This window comes from Kogia breviceps, chromosome 6 (genome assembly GCF_026419965.1).
Source record: "Kogia breviceps isolate mKogBre1 chromosome 6, mKogBre1 haplotype 1, whole genome shotgun sequence".
Classification (NCBI taxonomy): domain Eukaryota; kingdom Metazoa; phylum Chordata; class Mammalia; order Artiodactyla; family Physeteridae; genus Kogia; species Kogia breviceps.
The window spans coordinates 82,643,413-82,659,927 of NC_081315.1; the positions used below are offsets into that span (position 1 = coordinate 82,643,413).

The window sequence follows — 16,515 nt, forward strand, 5'->3', positions numbered from 1 at the left end:
AATAAAACAGTCTTAATCTAATGGTCGTATATAAAACTCTGTAACCAACAATTTAAAAATGTGCATTCTTCTCAAGCATTCATGGAGCATTTATAAACATTGATTAAGTGCTTAGTCATGAAGCATGACTCAACACATCTTATAGAATCAGTATTATGCAGATGACATTTTCTAATTGCAATGCAGTTAATTCAAATACCAATAATAAAATGACAAGAGAGACTTTTTAAATTAACTTTGGAAATTAAATGCATGCTCTTTAGTAAATCATGGGTCAAAGCCATAATTGAAATTGGGAACTAAGCAATAATAAAAACTTAAATATCAAAACGTATGAGATGCAATGAAAGTAATATTTGAGGGAAATTCGTCACATTAAATGCTTCTTTTAGAAAAGAAGAAATGTGGAAAATTAGTGAGCTAAGCATCCAACCTGAAAGGTTAGTGAAAGAATAACAAAATAACCTCAAGGTTGGGTTTCCCTGGTGGCTTAGTGGTTGCGAGTCTGCCTGCCGATGCAGGGGACACGGGTTCATGCCCCGGTCCGGGAAGATCCCACATGCTGCGGAGCAGCTGGGCCCGTGAGACATGGCCGCTGAGCCTGCGCGTCCGGAGCCTGTGCTCCACAACGGGAGAGGCCACAACAGTGAGAGGTCCTCGTACCACACACACACACACACACACACAAAAAAAAAAAAAAAAAAAACCCTCAAGGCAAGTAGAAGGAAGTAGATAATAAGGAGCAGAAATAGATGATGTAGTAAAATACAATAGAGATGACCAACAACAAAAGTTTTTTAAAAAAGATTAATAAAATAGACAATCATCTGGCAGGATTTATGGGGAGGCAAAAAGATAATGCACAAATAGATAATATTAAGGATGTAAAGTGAGAATCACATATGCATTATAAATTTAAAAGACAGGGATTCCCTGGTGGCGCAGTGGTTGAGAATCCGCCTGCCGATGCAGGGGTCACGGGTTCGTGCCCTGGTCCGGGAAGATCCCACATGCCGCGGAGCGGCTGGGCCCATGAGCCATGGCCGTTGAGCCTGCGTGTCCGGAGCCTGTGCTCCTCAACGGGAGAGGCCACGACAGTGAGAGGCCCGCGTATCACAAAAAATAAATAAATAAATTTAAAAGACAGTAAGAATATAACACTATGACAATTTTATGCCAGTGAATTTCAAAACTTAGAGAAAATTTTTAAATACCTAGAAAAAAAATAGAAAGCCTGCATTGTGAAACCAAATAAAGCAGTAATTTTAAAGCTTTCCATGAAGAAATATCCAGACTTAAATTCTTTTATGGTGAGTCTTACCAAATATTCAAGGAACAGATTGTAAACATTCTTACATAAACTACTCCTGAGAAGATAAAACAGGGAATGCTAACTGAGACATCAGGGAAAATGACAGTGCAAGAATCTCTAAAAATTTACCCCTATATGAAAGCAATGCTCCATATCCTACCAACACTTATTTTCCTTTTGATTGTAGCCATCCTTACGGATGTGAGGTGGTATCTCATTGTCCTTTTGATGTGTCTTTCCCTGAGAGCTACTAATGTTGAGCATCTTTTCATGTGCTTATTGGCCATTATCTTCCTTGGAGAAATTTCTATTTACGATAACCTTTTGAATCTATTCCAATAATAGTTTGGCTCACAGCACTCCACCAAAATTGCCCTTGATATAGCCACTCTTACTTAAATGACCAGCAGCATTCTCTCATATAAACAATGTGGACAGCCACCTCTTCTGGGATTTCCACTCTCCTGACACTCCTTTTCTGTCACCTTTGCTGATTCCTCTTCAGCTCCAGGATTGCTGACACTAGATGGCCCCCCTGACTCAGCGGTTGAACCTCTTCTGTTTATTTATTCTCACGCCCTTGAAGAACTCATCTAGCTCATGGTTTTAAATCCCACCTTCATATTGGAGACTCCCAAATTTTTATCTTCAGCCAGACCTCCTCTCTAATCTCAAGTCCAACTGCCTACTCCACATCTCCATGTTGATGTTTGATACCTAACTTGTCCAAAACTAAATTCCTCATCCTCCCCTCCTAATCTGCCCTTTTCATACTCTTCCTCATCTCTAAAACTGTCCACTTTACTGAACTTCTAATTGCTCAGGCCAGAAACCTCAGCATCATCCCTGAGTCCTCTTTCTCTCATGCCCCAAATTCAATCTGTCAGCAAATCCTGGCAGCTCTATCTTGAAAATATATCCAGAATTCTTACCACTGAAAAAATTACAAAGTAGCCATTAAAAGCAACATGCAAGTCATTTTATTTAAAAACATGGAGTGGAAAGTGGCATGCAAGTCCGATGTGCAATGTGATTCCAACAATTAAAATATGCTTCTAATGAAGATTTGAAAGAAAGCTTCACAAATAATATCCTTAAAAAGCCACAGAGATATTTTCACATTGTCCCATATTTTTCTTTGAAAATATTTATCAAGCTATAAAACTTCTGGGAAGATTTCAGTGTTTGTAATACTGATGGATGTTTATAGAGCACAGTGCCATTTTAAATAGCCCTTTGACATCAGTGGGGAAAGGAACCCATATTTCTGGAGACTTTTACTTGTACCACATGCTGTACTAATTGTTTTGCACATACTGTTTCATTTAATTCTCTCACCCTTTTAAAAAAACAGCTTTATTGAGGCATAATTGACAAACAATAAATGTTTACAATGTTTAATATATAATTTGATGTTTTGGCATACATACACACCCATGAAACAATCACCAAATCAAGATGGGGCAGATCCACCACCTGAGAGGTCTCTTTGTTCCCCACCCCTCCCTGCTTCCCAGCTCCCCAAGCAACCATTGATCTACTCTCTGTCACTGTAGATCTGTTGGCATTTTCCACAGCTTTATATAAATAGAATCATACATTATGTCCCTTTCTTTTTTTTTTTGGTCAGGCTACTTCTGAATGATCTTTTTATGTCTTATTCATATCTTATAGCTGAAGAAATAAATTCATAGAAGTTATATAACTTTCCTAAAATCATACAGTAATGAGAGATGAACCTGGAATTTCACTCCGTGTCTGTTTGTCACCTCTACATGTTAAAAGTGAAGCTCCAAATGGTTAAAAGAATTGCCAAAAGTTATAATACCAGTGACTGGCCAAAGTAAGAAACCCACTGTGCCACATGCCTCTTGGTTATTTATGTGGCTGTTGGAAAGAGCATTAGGACTCCTTCTAGATTTCACTAAGACCACATTTTTCAGAAGCCCAGCCATTAACCTGACCTTGATGATGGCCTTGGACAGAAGATCCAATGTGGTGTGCTTGGCAAAAGCTTCCTTCAACACAGTGTCTTTCAATTTGTCAGAACAAAGAAATCTATTTCTCTAGAAACTGCCTTTGATTTCCCTTGAATTGCTGTCCTCTTCAGAAGATACCTGAACTGAGAGTAAAGGGAACCGCTTGTAGTTTGGGTCCCTCCCTCCCCTCCCTCCCTTCTCTGCTCCTTACTTCTCCCTCCCTCTCCTCCTTCCTTTCCTTTTTTTTTTTCCCTCCATTTCTATTCTTCATAGTATTCATTTGCAGTGAATCTTCATCATTACTTTTGTTACCACTGCTTTATACTCTAGGTGGCCTAGACTGCCAGAGTAACGCATGGGATTGGAGCCAAAATGCTTGGTTTGTGATTCTCTAAAACTGCCACATTGTTACAGCCTGATTTCCAATTAATATATTTATATTTATTATTATTTACGTATATTTATTAGGCTTATATGATGTCTTTGTATCTACAAGATCACATAAGTGTTAGTATCTGCGAAGTTTAATTAGTGGGTTAGGAGTTGTTTACATATCAAAAAACAAGCTTAAAAAGATGGAAAACAGTTTATATAATAAGCAGTAAGATGATACCCTGAAAAAGGTATTAAAATTATTGAATGCTTGTCAGAAAAGTCTTCATAGTGTTTCTTTAAAATTTTTTATTGTAGTATAATTGATTTACAATATCGTGTAAGTTTCAGGTGTATAGCACAGCAATTCAGTTATATGTATATGTATATATATAGTTTTCAAATTCTTTTCCCTTATAGTTATTACATAATATTGAGTATAGTTCCCTGTGCTGTACAGTAGGTCCTTGTTGGTTATCTGTTTTATACATAGTAGTATGTATATGTTAATCCCAGCCTCCCAGTTTATTCCACCCCATACCGCCTTTCCCCTTTGGTAACCATAAGTTTGTTTTCTGTGTCTGTGAGTATCTTTCTATTTTGGAAATAAGTTCATTTGTGTCTTTTAGATTCTACATATAAGCAATATCATATGATATTTGTCTTTCTCTGTCTGACTTCACTTAGTATGATAATTTCTAGGTTAATCTATGTTGCTGCAAATGGCATTATTTCATTCTTCTTTATGGCTGAGTATATTCCATTGTGTGTGTGTATATGTACACACACACACACACACACACATACACACACACACACACACATCATTTTTTTGGCCGTGAGGGCATGTGGGGTCTTAGCATGGCACGTGGGATCTTAGTTCCCTGACCAGGGGTCGAACCGTGCCCTCTGCGTTGGAAACTCGGAGTCTTAACTACTGGACTGCCAGGGAAGTTCCTACCACATCTTTATACATTCATTTGTTGATGGACATTTAGGTTGCTTCCATGTCTCGGCTGTTGTAAATAGTGCTGCAATGAATATGGGGGTGCATGTATCTTTTCGAATTACACTTTTCTCTGGATGTTTACCCAGGAGTGGGATTGCAGGATCATATGGTAGCTCTATTTTTAGTTGTTTAAGGAATACCTCCATACTGTTCTGCATAGTGGCTACACCAATTTACATTCCCACCAACAGTGTAGGAGGGTTCCCTTTCCTCCACACCTTTTCCAGCATTTATTGTTGTAGACTTTTTGATGATGGCCATTCTGACTGGTGTGGGGTGATACCTGGTTGTAGTTTTTTGTTTTTCTTTTTTCCTGTGTTGGGTCTTTGTTTCTGTGCGAGGGCTTCCTCTAATTGTGGCAAGCGAGGGCCACTCTTCATCGCGGTGCACAGGCCTCTCACTATTGCGGCCTCTCTTGTTATGGAGCACAGGCTCCAGACGCGCAGGCTCAGTAGTTGTGGCTCACGGGCCTAGTTGCTCCGCGGCATGTGGGATCCTCCCAGACCAGGGCTCGAACCCATGTCCCCTGCATTAGCAGGCAGATTCTCAACTACTGTGCCAGCAGGGAAGCCCCCTGGTTGTAGTTTTGACTTGCATTTCTTTAATAATTAGCGATGTTGAGCATCTTTTCATGTGCCTTTTGGCCATCTGTACTTCACAGTGTTTTAAATCATCTGTTTAAAATTGATATTAAGGACTTCCCTGGTGGTGCAGTGGATAAAAAATCTGCCTGCCAATGCAGGCGACACGGGTTCGATCCCTGGTCCAGGAAGATCCCACATGCTGCAGAGGAACTAAGCCCGTGCGCCACAACTACTGAGCCCGTGTGCCACAACTACTGAAGCCTTTGCGCCTAGAGCCCGTGCTCTGCAACAAGAGAAGCCACCACAATGAGAAGCCCTCATACCGCAACGAAGAGTAGCCCCCACTCACCACCACTAGAGAAAAGCCCATGAGCAGCAACGAAGACCCAATGCAGCCAAAAATAAATAAAATAAAATTGATTTTAATTGTGTGTAACTATTGTACTCTGTGCATGTAAACTTAAATGTTAGAAACCCTATGTTTTGACAAAATTTCTGAAGCTCTTGGCTAACTTACCTATGAAAAATAATGTTCTATATCCACCAGGGCAAAGTTTTTAAGGAGATACAACAAACTGTGACAGCAGCTCCCATATCACAAATGCAAGCTATAATACTCTGGGGAAATATATCATTATGAATGTTAATGATACATGAGACTGACTTATAAAACTGCAAGCCGGAAAGGGATAGAAATCATCTTTAGAGTCTGGCTATATATGCCTCATATTCCTGGATTTATGCCCAGCAACTCAGCAGAGTAGGAAGAAAGTACTAAAGCATTTTTTAAGTGATGATATTAATGAGTGAGGGATAAGTCAACCTCCATCCTTTCTCATGAAAAATTCGAGGTTATAGGTTTGAGGTTGTATTTATGAGACCCTGAAACAGCATTTAAATCTTTTTTTTTACAGGCAGATGAACAGTATACATTGAACCTGGCAAATTTTTAATAAAGAAATAAAATGTTACCTTTACAAAGAGATTCTTGCTGACTTCTAGACTTGTAAAACCTGCTTGTTCTTATCTCTAATATTTTCATACTTATCTGTTATTTGTTTTTATGTAGCATACCAGGCCTAGGAGGTTATATCCAGGGCAAAATTTATGTAGGTGATAAGAGAGAACTAAATACAGCATGGTAAAAGAAAGAGGTCAAAGTTTTTAATTTAAAATATCCAGCTGAAAAATATGAAATCAAGGGAACAGAAGTATCAAATGAACATTAGGGTAAAAGGTGGGAAATAAAATGTTCTAATTCAGGCAGGATTTCAACTTTTTGACTTCAGTGACATTTAATTCTGGAGATAGCAAGTTCCTGGGTCTCTCTATTTTTATATGTCCCACATTCTCTGAGCACAAAGAGTAGAGAAGACACAGAATGTGGAGGTCGATGTGGATCCCCACATATTTTCCGGTTCCCTTGGTGGTTATTTAACCTGCCTGAACTTCGCTTTTCCCACATATTAAGATGAGGCCTCTCACAGTACACACCTCACAGAGTGCTGCTGGGCTTAAGTGAGTTCATGCATGTAAAGTGCTTAGCAAATAAGCCCTCAAATATGTCAGACATTACAAAGGGAAGGTATAGAAATGTATTATAAATTGGTCTGGTGGAACTCCAGCTTCTTTCCTTTTCTTGCCTTGGTCCGAGGGTTGAAGGCTGTTTCCTTCTCTTGTTCAAAGCAACCATCACCAGCTCTGCTCATCAAACTCTCCGACACACATCAAACTTTCCCACCTCAGCACCTCTTACAGAGAAGGAACTTGAACTCTGGGGACCCTCAGTTGCCTGCGTCAGGAGAGACATGCCTTTTGAGATCATGTATTTCGTCTAAAATTTTTGCCCATCTTGTACCCTACTTCATAATACATGTGCATAATGTAACATATTTACTGCAAATTTTCTGACACATTTGTCACTCCAGGAGGATGTGGGTTTATCTTATGATTTCCAATAACTCCTAGAATGTGGTTCCATGTTGCCAGAGTATAAAAACCCAGAGACCGACTCCCAGCCCTCAGGATCTGTTTAGTTAGGAAGAACTAATGAAGGCAGATCCTTGGTCCAAAGGAGGAAGTTGGCCGCTCTGAGGACCTGAGCAAGCATGGTTTCACGTTTCCTGATGCTGCCTCTCTCAGGGGCATTTTGCAGAGGGAGGCAGTTGTCTTAGGTTGGTTTCTAAACAAGCAGAGCCAGAAGAGGAATTCAGTGCACCATGATTTGTTGATGGAAAAGCATTTCTCCTGGAAAAGCCTTTAAAGGAGGGAAGGAAGCAAAATAAAGGGAAAGAGCCAGGCAGGGATGTGGTCTCAGGTAAAGTCTGACTTGGCCTGATCCACAGGGGAAAGCTGCGGAGCATGAACAACCCTGCAGAACCATTCTTCCTCTGGGACAAGACATCAGCCTTTGTGCCTCTCAGTTGTTTGCTGTGCTGTCTTGCTGGGCTGTGTGAATGCTCCATCACGCCGGCAACTTCCAGCTTGTATGGTTGGGGACACAATCAGTGGATCCCTCAGTCTTGACCTCACTCCCACATTTTCTTTGCTATAAAGTGGGTCTTGGCCTGCTGTGTTCCCATGCCAGGAGGAATCAAACAATCCATAAGTCCTCAGATAGTGGTGTTGGATGAAGCCTTGCCAGCAGGAAAGGCACAGCCATACCAATAATACATATGCCTGTTTCTATGAAAATGAACTGCTGGCACTCTCATGATGGAAGGCATTCAATGTAGTCAACGTGCTGCCACCACACGACTGGCTGGTCTCCTTGGGAAATGGCACCATGACAAGGGCTCAGCAAAGCATTCAGTGTGGTAGCACCTCGTGGTCATCTGGCCTTATCAACATAATATTGTCACTGTAATGGGTCAGCATGACGTCCTCTGGGATGTCCAGAAAGTCTAGACCTCTTCACACTGTGTTATGATGGAAGATGAGAAAAGCAGCATAGCCCTGGGGCTAAACCGTAAGTGTATATTGTTGCCAATTCTATGTGAATGCAAACTGTTTCTGCCCTTCTTTTTGGATTGGAATAGAAAAATACACATTTGTTAAATCAGTGACTGCACACCATGTAACTGAGGCCATAATAATTTGTTCTAGCAGAGATACCACATCTGACAGGAAGCTACGGTAAAGCTACTACTTGTGGTCTACAATCATCTTCCAGGATCCATTTGGTTTTTGCAGGGGGTGGACCATTGAATTGGAGACATTATGGGGACCACCACTTCTACATTCTTTGGATCCTGAGGGTGGTGCTAATCTCCACCATCACCCACTCTCAGACTATGATATTGTTTCTGGTTTACTATCTTAGCCAAGGAATTATGGTTTCAGAGCTCTTAGTCCACAGGCCAAGGACCCAATGAGGGGATTTCATCAGCATCCAGATATGTAAATTCCTATTTTACGTTTGAGAATCAGAGAAATGATCACTGGGTGAGTTTGAAAAACTAGTGGACCCACTGTAAGCCAGGCCTTGGTCAGATCTCCTTTTATTACTCTAACAGGAGCTGTTATAAGGTAGCAATTCAATTCAGAGCCTGTGTCCAATAGTCCTTGAAAGGTCTGGGTATTACCTTTTCCCCAGTGTACATTTATGTAAGTAAATATCCATGGGTCCCTTTTAAGAGGGACTCAGGTTATCATTACCATGCATACTCACCATGGTGCTGCAGGATTCTTATTCCTGGAGACTCAGTCAATGAGTCTAGGTCTGAAAATAATCTGATTCTGAAACCAGGCAAGGAATTGTAACTTCTTATTGGGGTACCCTCTCTTAGGTTTGTGGTCTCCTATACTTGATTTCTTCTACTACAAAGAGCTACTTCCCTGCTTGCCCAGAGGTCCAATCCATGTGAAATCATATTCATACTCCCACTGCAGATTGGTAGAATCCAAACTTCCTCCACTTTCTGCACCTCCCCCACCAAACCCTAAGTTCCGGGAACACTGAACTTTTAGCATTCTCAAAATAGGCAATGCCCTTGCAGGTTTCCAGATACCAATTATACTCTCAATATTGGTTGTATCCTCCTAGTAAATTTCTACTCTTCCTTCAAGACAAAGACAAAATGTCTCTTCTGTGAAGCCCGTCCCTCACTCCCTTCCATTGTGCTCCTATAACCCTCTTTTATTCCTTGATTGTACATTTATCACACTGTATGAGAATTATCTGCTTACATGTGAGGCTTGATAGCAGAGTCTGCCTTACTTCTCTTCCTATTGTAACTGAGCAGGACCATATAGGGGCTTCCCGGGACAGACCTCTACCCCATATCCTCTGCTTTAGCTCCTTTCTGAAGTACCTAGATAATAATATCTAATGCATATTTCCGGAGTGTTTCAGATGCTAAAATCACCACCAGATGGAAGAAATTAACTGCTTGATGATCTTGAGCTCGTAGCCCCCAGACCTTCTGGCACCTAAGGATTGATCACCATCAACCAATCAGAGAATTGTGCAGGCGGTGATCACCTACCCTGGGATGCCCCTCCCTCACCTTGCCTTCAAAAATGCTTTGCTGTAACCTTTCAGGGTGTCGGAGGTTTTTGAATACCCGTTCTCCTTTCTCGTCCCTGCAATAATCCTTTCTCTGCTCCAAACTCCGTTTCAGTTTGTTTGGCCTCACTGGGTGTGGGACACACAAACTTGAGTTTGGTAACACTATCGCCTCATCTTGGCATGCTTCAGCACATGAATTGGAGCTCAATAAATGTGTGCTGAATTAATTAAGCTTCCTTCTTAGCCAACTGCCTTCAAAGTGGCTGTGATTAGTACAGGGCAGTGTGAGTGGTCTTAATTAGCCTTATTTTGCAAAATTCATATGCTCAATTTTCTTCTTCTTATATGTTAATTTTATAGTTGCACTTATTACATGTTTTATAGATGATACCTGGGAATGAGATCCCCATCATCTCTATTCCCACAAAGATTTCAAAATAAAATTTTACTGATATGTATTTTTATTTATTTTATTTTATTTTAAAAATTTATTTATATTTTGGCTGTGTTGGGTGTTCATTGCTATGCACGGGCTTTCTCTAGTTGCAGCAAATGGGGGCTACTCTTCATTGTGGTGCACGGACTTCTCATTGTGGTGGCTTCTTTTGTTGTGGAGCATAGGCTCTAGGTGCACGGGCTTCAGTAGTTGTGGCATGGGGGCTCAGTAGTTGTGGCTCGTGGGCTCATTACTTGTGGTTTGCAGGCTCTAGAGTGCATGCTCAGTAGTTGTGGCGCACAGGCTGTTGCTCCACGGCATGTGGGATCTTCCAGGACCAGGGCTTGAACCCGTGACCCCTGCATTGGCAGGGAGATTCCCAACCACTGTGCCACCAGGGAAGTCCTTACCTGATATTTAATCGGGAAAAACTCCACACATAATGGATATAATCCATCTTATGTTAGAAGAAGGCCAGATATTGTCTGTAAATGTGTAAATGAGGAATGGGTTTGCCCAGAACTTCAGTTTAGGTGGTCAGCAGGTCAAATGAAGGAGGGAGGACTGGAATTTGATTATGATTAATATGTTCCTAGTATTCTAATAAAATCAGTCTGAGAAAGCATGGCCTAGCATAAACCAGGAAGCCCCCAAAGCCAGAAGGTGGCAGAATCCCTCCCAGCCCTGCCCATGCCTACAGCCTGACCCCTGAATTGGAGTCCTCCAGTGCCCGTGGCAGGGGTCCCCCTGCTACCATCTGATACAAACAGAGGCTGTTGGAACCTCAGGTCATTAAGTTCTCACGTCATACCACTCTCATCCCTTCTTCTGATTCCACCAGACCTAGCAAATGACCTTCTGCTTGTATATAATTTGGTTTCTATCACATCGTACTGGATGTGATAGTTGCAGTTCTTACTATAAATTAAGTAATCTGCCAGTGTGGTGAATATGAAGTATTAACTATAAAGTATTCTAACCAAACGAAGTCTCTGTGACTAAAAGCTGGAACTCTGATCCAGGTTTGGCAGCCAGCCTGCCTCTACCCGGGGGAACCTTACCTTCTCTCAAACCACTACATATATGATGGTTTCCTAAGCATTTGTATCTTCTTCTATGTGGGGTCCCTTAGGACTCATATATTTCCTTATTATATTACTTTCTTTCTGAGTATACATCTTGTCTCTTCCTTTAGATAAGTGTTCTTCAAGTATTTTTGGCTAGCATGGACTACATTTATACACATTTATTACATGTATAAACAGTGTACCCCCCTCACACATTTTAAAATTGACATCTAAAATTTTTTTTCTCAAGTTTAAAGCAATGCAAAGAATATAATTTCTGGTGCATTAGATATATTTATAAAGTATTATTCTTTTAAATGTATTCAAAAGAATTAAATATCACAGCAATTTGATACTCACTATCATGTATTTTTATTATACTTAAGCCAGCTGTTCATTAATAGTTGGAAATCTTATATCATCCCTTTTTGCTCTTTATTTCATATTTCCATTCCATTTCTCCCAGAAAATTTTTTCCTAATGTATTTTTGTCCCTAACAGTATTTCATTTATCATTCTAGCATAATTCTCTGCAATACAGAAATTAAATTTTATTTTTATTTCCTGTGACCTAAGTCTGTGAATATTTTAAAGTATCTCCTAGTTTGAGTTACTATTACTACCAGCAGATTATTAAGTAAAGTACCATACATGTTACAAATTTTATGAATAATTATTAAACATAAAAAGTAAAAATGTTTTTGGAAGTGCATCTCAATGAGATGAATGAGGCTGCATTAAAAAATTAATTTATGTATTTTAGATGAATAAAGGTACTACTATTGCTAGGAGGTTTAATAGTAATGATAGTAAAACTTTTTCTTCTACTATTGAGACAGGGCTTGACATTCCATTCCTGTTTTTCGGTGTTACAGATATAGCTTGGAGAAACCTTGTTCACATGAAAAGAATAGATGGGAATGGAAAGAATTTTGCTGTACCAATGCCACTACAATTTTTTCACTTCATCTAAGTTATATGCCAAGATCATATAAAAATGATGTTCAGTCATCTATTAGCTGATGATTCATTCCTTCAGTTTTAACTGCAAAGAATCAGAATCACAGGACTTGTACACCAACACAGCTTTTTTTTTTTTTTTTTTTTTGCGGTACGTGGGCCTCTCACTGTTGTGGCCTCTCCTGTTGCGGATCACAGGCTACGGACGCGCAGGCTCAGCGGCCATGGCCCACGGGCCCAGCCGCTCCGCGGCATGTGGGATCTTCCCAGACCAGGGCACGAGCCCGTGTCCCCTGCATTGGCAGGCAGACTCTCAACCACTGCGCCAACAGGGAAACCCCCAACACAGCTTTTATAGTCTTTAACGACCTCAGCACTGCTGGCAGCATGTTGAACTGTACCTTTGCTTAGTTTTACACCTGAGGAAATACACCAGAGTTAGAATCAGGTTGGGACAGAGACGTGCCTTTCTTTTGTAAAGAAGATGAAGAGTGGCGGAGAAAGGGAAGATAGGAAGGAGGACCATCCTGACACAGATACCTTCCCAGGCTGACTTTTGGGAAAGATCTTTCTCTCACTGAAGCGGTTGTGAGGATTGGGGAATAGAAGCTACTGTGCTCATCACAGAGTTTTTTAGCTACTTTATGTACAGACCCTGGTTAAAATAACTTACCCACTTTAATTTTTTTTTCTTTTTTTTACTTTTTGGGTAATCTCTCCTAATTTCTATCTGTGTTTTCTCCAGTCTAAGATAATTGGACATATCTGTGGGTAATTATAACCAGCTAGGGAGACATTTAGTAGCTTGAGGGTATAGAGGCTATTTCTACATGTTTGACAAATGTAATTATCTGACATTACTTTTAGAGGACATTCAATTGGTTCACATAGTGGACATGTGTTGTTTTTTGCCTACTTAGCATTCATTCTCCTTTTATTAACAACACATCCTTTTTAGGGGGAGGTGAAAGACACCCTCACTAGTTCCCAGCGGTTTGCTTTGGGGGGTCTGGACTCCCTCACTCCCTGATGTTTCTGGCTTCAAGATGGGCAGGAGCCTTAAGCCAGGCTCTCAATTCCAGGACTTTGGCTGGAGCTGGTGGAATTACTGGCCAGGAGAGTGCAGTCTGGAGCAGCTGGACGCCGTAACGGGGAGAGGCTCTACCAGAGGGTGATTCAGCCCAGACAGAAGCAGGGAGGCAGGACATGGAGCTGGAGAAAAACCCAGTTCTGATAATATCCTCGGAATCCACTGGTCCCAGTCATCACCAGCCTACACCCAAACTCTCTAGTTATATGTGCGAATGCATTCTCTCTTTTGCCCTAGTCTGCTCTGGCCCTATAACTCAAAGTACCCCGACTAATGTGGTGGTGGTCCTCTTCAATAAAAGTCTTTCTACTCTGCAACACCAATGAAAAAGTGGGAATTATTTTGTAAATATAGATTATTGTATGAGGTATAGATCTACACTCTTGAATACAGTAAAAAAGTATTATTTCTTTATTTTCAGTGTATTTACGTAAAATTTTTTAAAATTGTGGTACAATACTCATAACATGAAATTTTTCTTCTTAACCATTTTTAAGTGTATAGTTCAGTGGCATTAAGTACGTTCACACTGTTCTGCACCCATCACCACTGTCCATCTCTAGAACTCTTTTCATCTTGCAAAAACGAAACTCTGAAAATATAACTTCTTATTTCCCCCTCCCCTAAACCCCTGGCAGCAGCTTTAATTATATTGTACACATAGAAGACTGTGTGAGGCTAATACCTGAGGGAAATTGTACTCTAAAATGTGAGACATTTATTATGCCTCTCTTGTTACCGCAAATGACATTTGGGGGATCCATTTATCAGATTTGCTGTTCGTTCTACATATTGTTGCAAAATCAATACTGAAATAAAATGGAGGTAAAATAACTCTGAACCTAGGAGGTTTTTTTTTTTTAGTGTGTGTCATCAATGTGTCACCTCAGAAAAAGACGATAATATTTTGCAAGAACGTTTTAGACTTTATTTTGTCTTTGATACCTTTGACAATCTCTAAAGTTTAGAGATATTAGTTTATGTTAATAAAATTTTTTTCTGTATGCTGTTTATCTATTTTGAAAGGTCTTTATTTGGAGTGGATGGGTGTATTGGTTTCTTAGGGCTGCCGTAATGAAATACCACAAACTGGATGGCTCAAAACAACAAAAATTTATTCCTTCACAGTTCTGGAGGGTAGATGTCAGCAGGGCTGGTTCATTCTGAGGGCTCTGAGGGGGAATCTGTTCTACGTTTCTCTCCTGGTGTTCCTGGCTTGATGCCATCTCTCCAATCTCTGTCAGGATTAGTTGTTTTCTATTTTGTTGTTGTTGATGTTTTCAGGCCACCTTGTTTTACTAGGGTTATAAATTAGTACAAAAATGGATACTTTCAGGTAACCAACTGTGTCATCCCAGGATTACATTACAACATGGATATAGAGTTGACAGGTCTTACCCAACTTTGACATTCTTGTACCCTGGGGGTGAGTGGGTGTTTAACAAGGTTTTTCTTTTTTTATTGAAATATAGTTGATTTACAGTGTGGTATTAGTTTCAGGTATATAGCAAAGTGATTCAGATCTATCTATCTATCTATAGATATATCAATATCTATATCTATATATATATTTTTAGATTCTTTTCCATTACAGGTTATTACAAGATATTGAGTATAGTTCCCTGTGCTATACTGTTGTTTTTTAAATTATGAAAACAGGAGCCAGCGTGTTTGTTTTCTGATGACTATAATCCAACAGGAACTTTATCACTCTAACATATATAATGTTTAGTGTTGGCTTTCTTTATTGTAAGCTCTGCTGACTTTTGATGGTTTATGTTGCAGGACCACTGACCCAGTGCAGAAGGGTGCCGCCAGCCGCGGCGGGTCCTCAAAGTGCAGCAACAATCGACGAGAGGGGGTAGGGAACTGAACGCACCAAGGTATGGGATCAGAAGGGCACAAGCAATTGATGGTTGCAAGGCAAGTTTAATAACAAAGCATAGCCATATATATACCCCTAAAGCAGGGAATTTGCTTAGTCACCATCTTATCGGCATCAGCTGGTTAATTGGCTTCTCGGCTTCTCCCTCAAAGGCACCAATTTCCCCTCCAGGGTTGCTTTTCCTAGCTTTAGGGAACAACCAGGGATTCCCAGTAACTGAGCAGGTCCCTGGAGCGATTTGGCCAAAGGCCATCTCCTTTTTTGTGTTCATACCATAAAGTCCAGGATGCATACCAAGGAGAGTACAACCGGGCCCTGAGGCTTATGAGGGTCTTAATGGCGCCTTCCTCAAAGGGCAAGGCTCGCCACATTTCCCCCTCTTTTATTTTTTAAAGCTTGATGATGCAATTTCAACCCATACACCTCCTGAGGAAGAGCAGCGAGACGGCCAACAATAAAGCATAATAAACAAGGTAAGGCAATTAACATCAACAATACACATGACCCCACGGTAATCAATCCTGTGAGTCCATTTTGAAACCAATGCATTGGGTTTAACCATTGAAGCTGATCCAAGAGTCCTTGAATTAATTGTTGGGGCCTGTCTTCTTGTAGATGAGCTTCTTGAATTGCTTGTTATTTCGGCATTAAGTTTTTGTATGTCCATACTAATGTGTCCATCAGTCCATACACTTAAAAAGTGCATTTTTACTTTGTTCCAATCCCAGTTTCATTATAAGCGTGTTGAGTCACACAAATCCAAGTATATTTAGCATGGCAAATCAAATGCATTTTCAATTTTAAAGCCATAATTTGGTCTCCTAAACCTATGAGAGCATTTTTTAACTCATCAACCTCAGTTTTTAGTTGAGTATCAATATGACTTTGTCATGCTAATGCAATACTGGTATTTTTAGACAATTGATTAACATAATGTGCTTGTTGTACAGTTTTACTTAATGCTAAACCTGTGGTAGCGGCTGTGGCTGTTAAAGCGGCTAAGGCTAATATGCTACATATTAATATTCCAATGAATCGTTTAAGTCTTTTTAAAGCTTCAGATAATTCTAGCCTAGCTTGCATGCTAGTACTATGATACCATGGTTCAGAAATATTTACAGGCAGTATTACATAGGAAGGTTGTTTTAACATCATAACAGAAAAAGTTCCTTTCATAGGCAGAATGCAAGTACTAAAAATACAATTCTGACAAGTTATATTATATCCTAAGGAACCAGAAGTAAACTCAATCTGTAAATCTCCTATTAGCAAGGCATATGAGGGTGTAACACAAGTAATAACCGGTTGATA

The 16,515-nt window shown here is 40.2% G+C and overlaps 1 long non-coding RNA gene across 1 annotated transcript in view; it reads left to right on the forward strand.

Annotated features, from left to right (window-relative positions):
• The window catches only part of LOC136794371 (uncharacterized), a 26,876-nt gene extending 11,211 nt beyond the window's left edge, over nucleotides 1-15,665 (forward strand). Inside the window, exons 3-4 of the long non-coding RNA XR_010841076.1 lie at nucleotides 15,105-15,202; nucleotides 15,600-15,665. This is a non-coding gene — a long non-coding RNA (uncharacterized lncRNA). The remainder of the gene's footprint in view (nucleotides 1-15,104; nucleotides 15,203-15,599) is intronic.
• The last annotated feature ends 850 nt before the right edge of the window (nucleotides 15,666-16,515 follow it).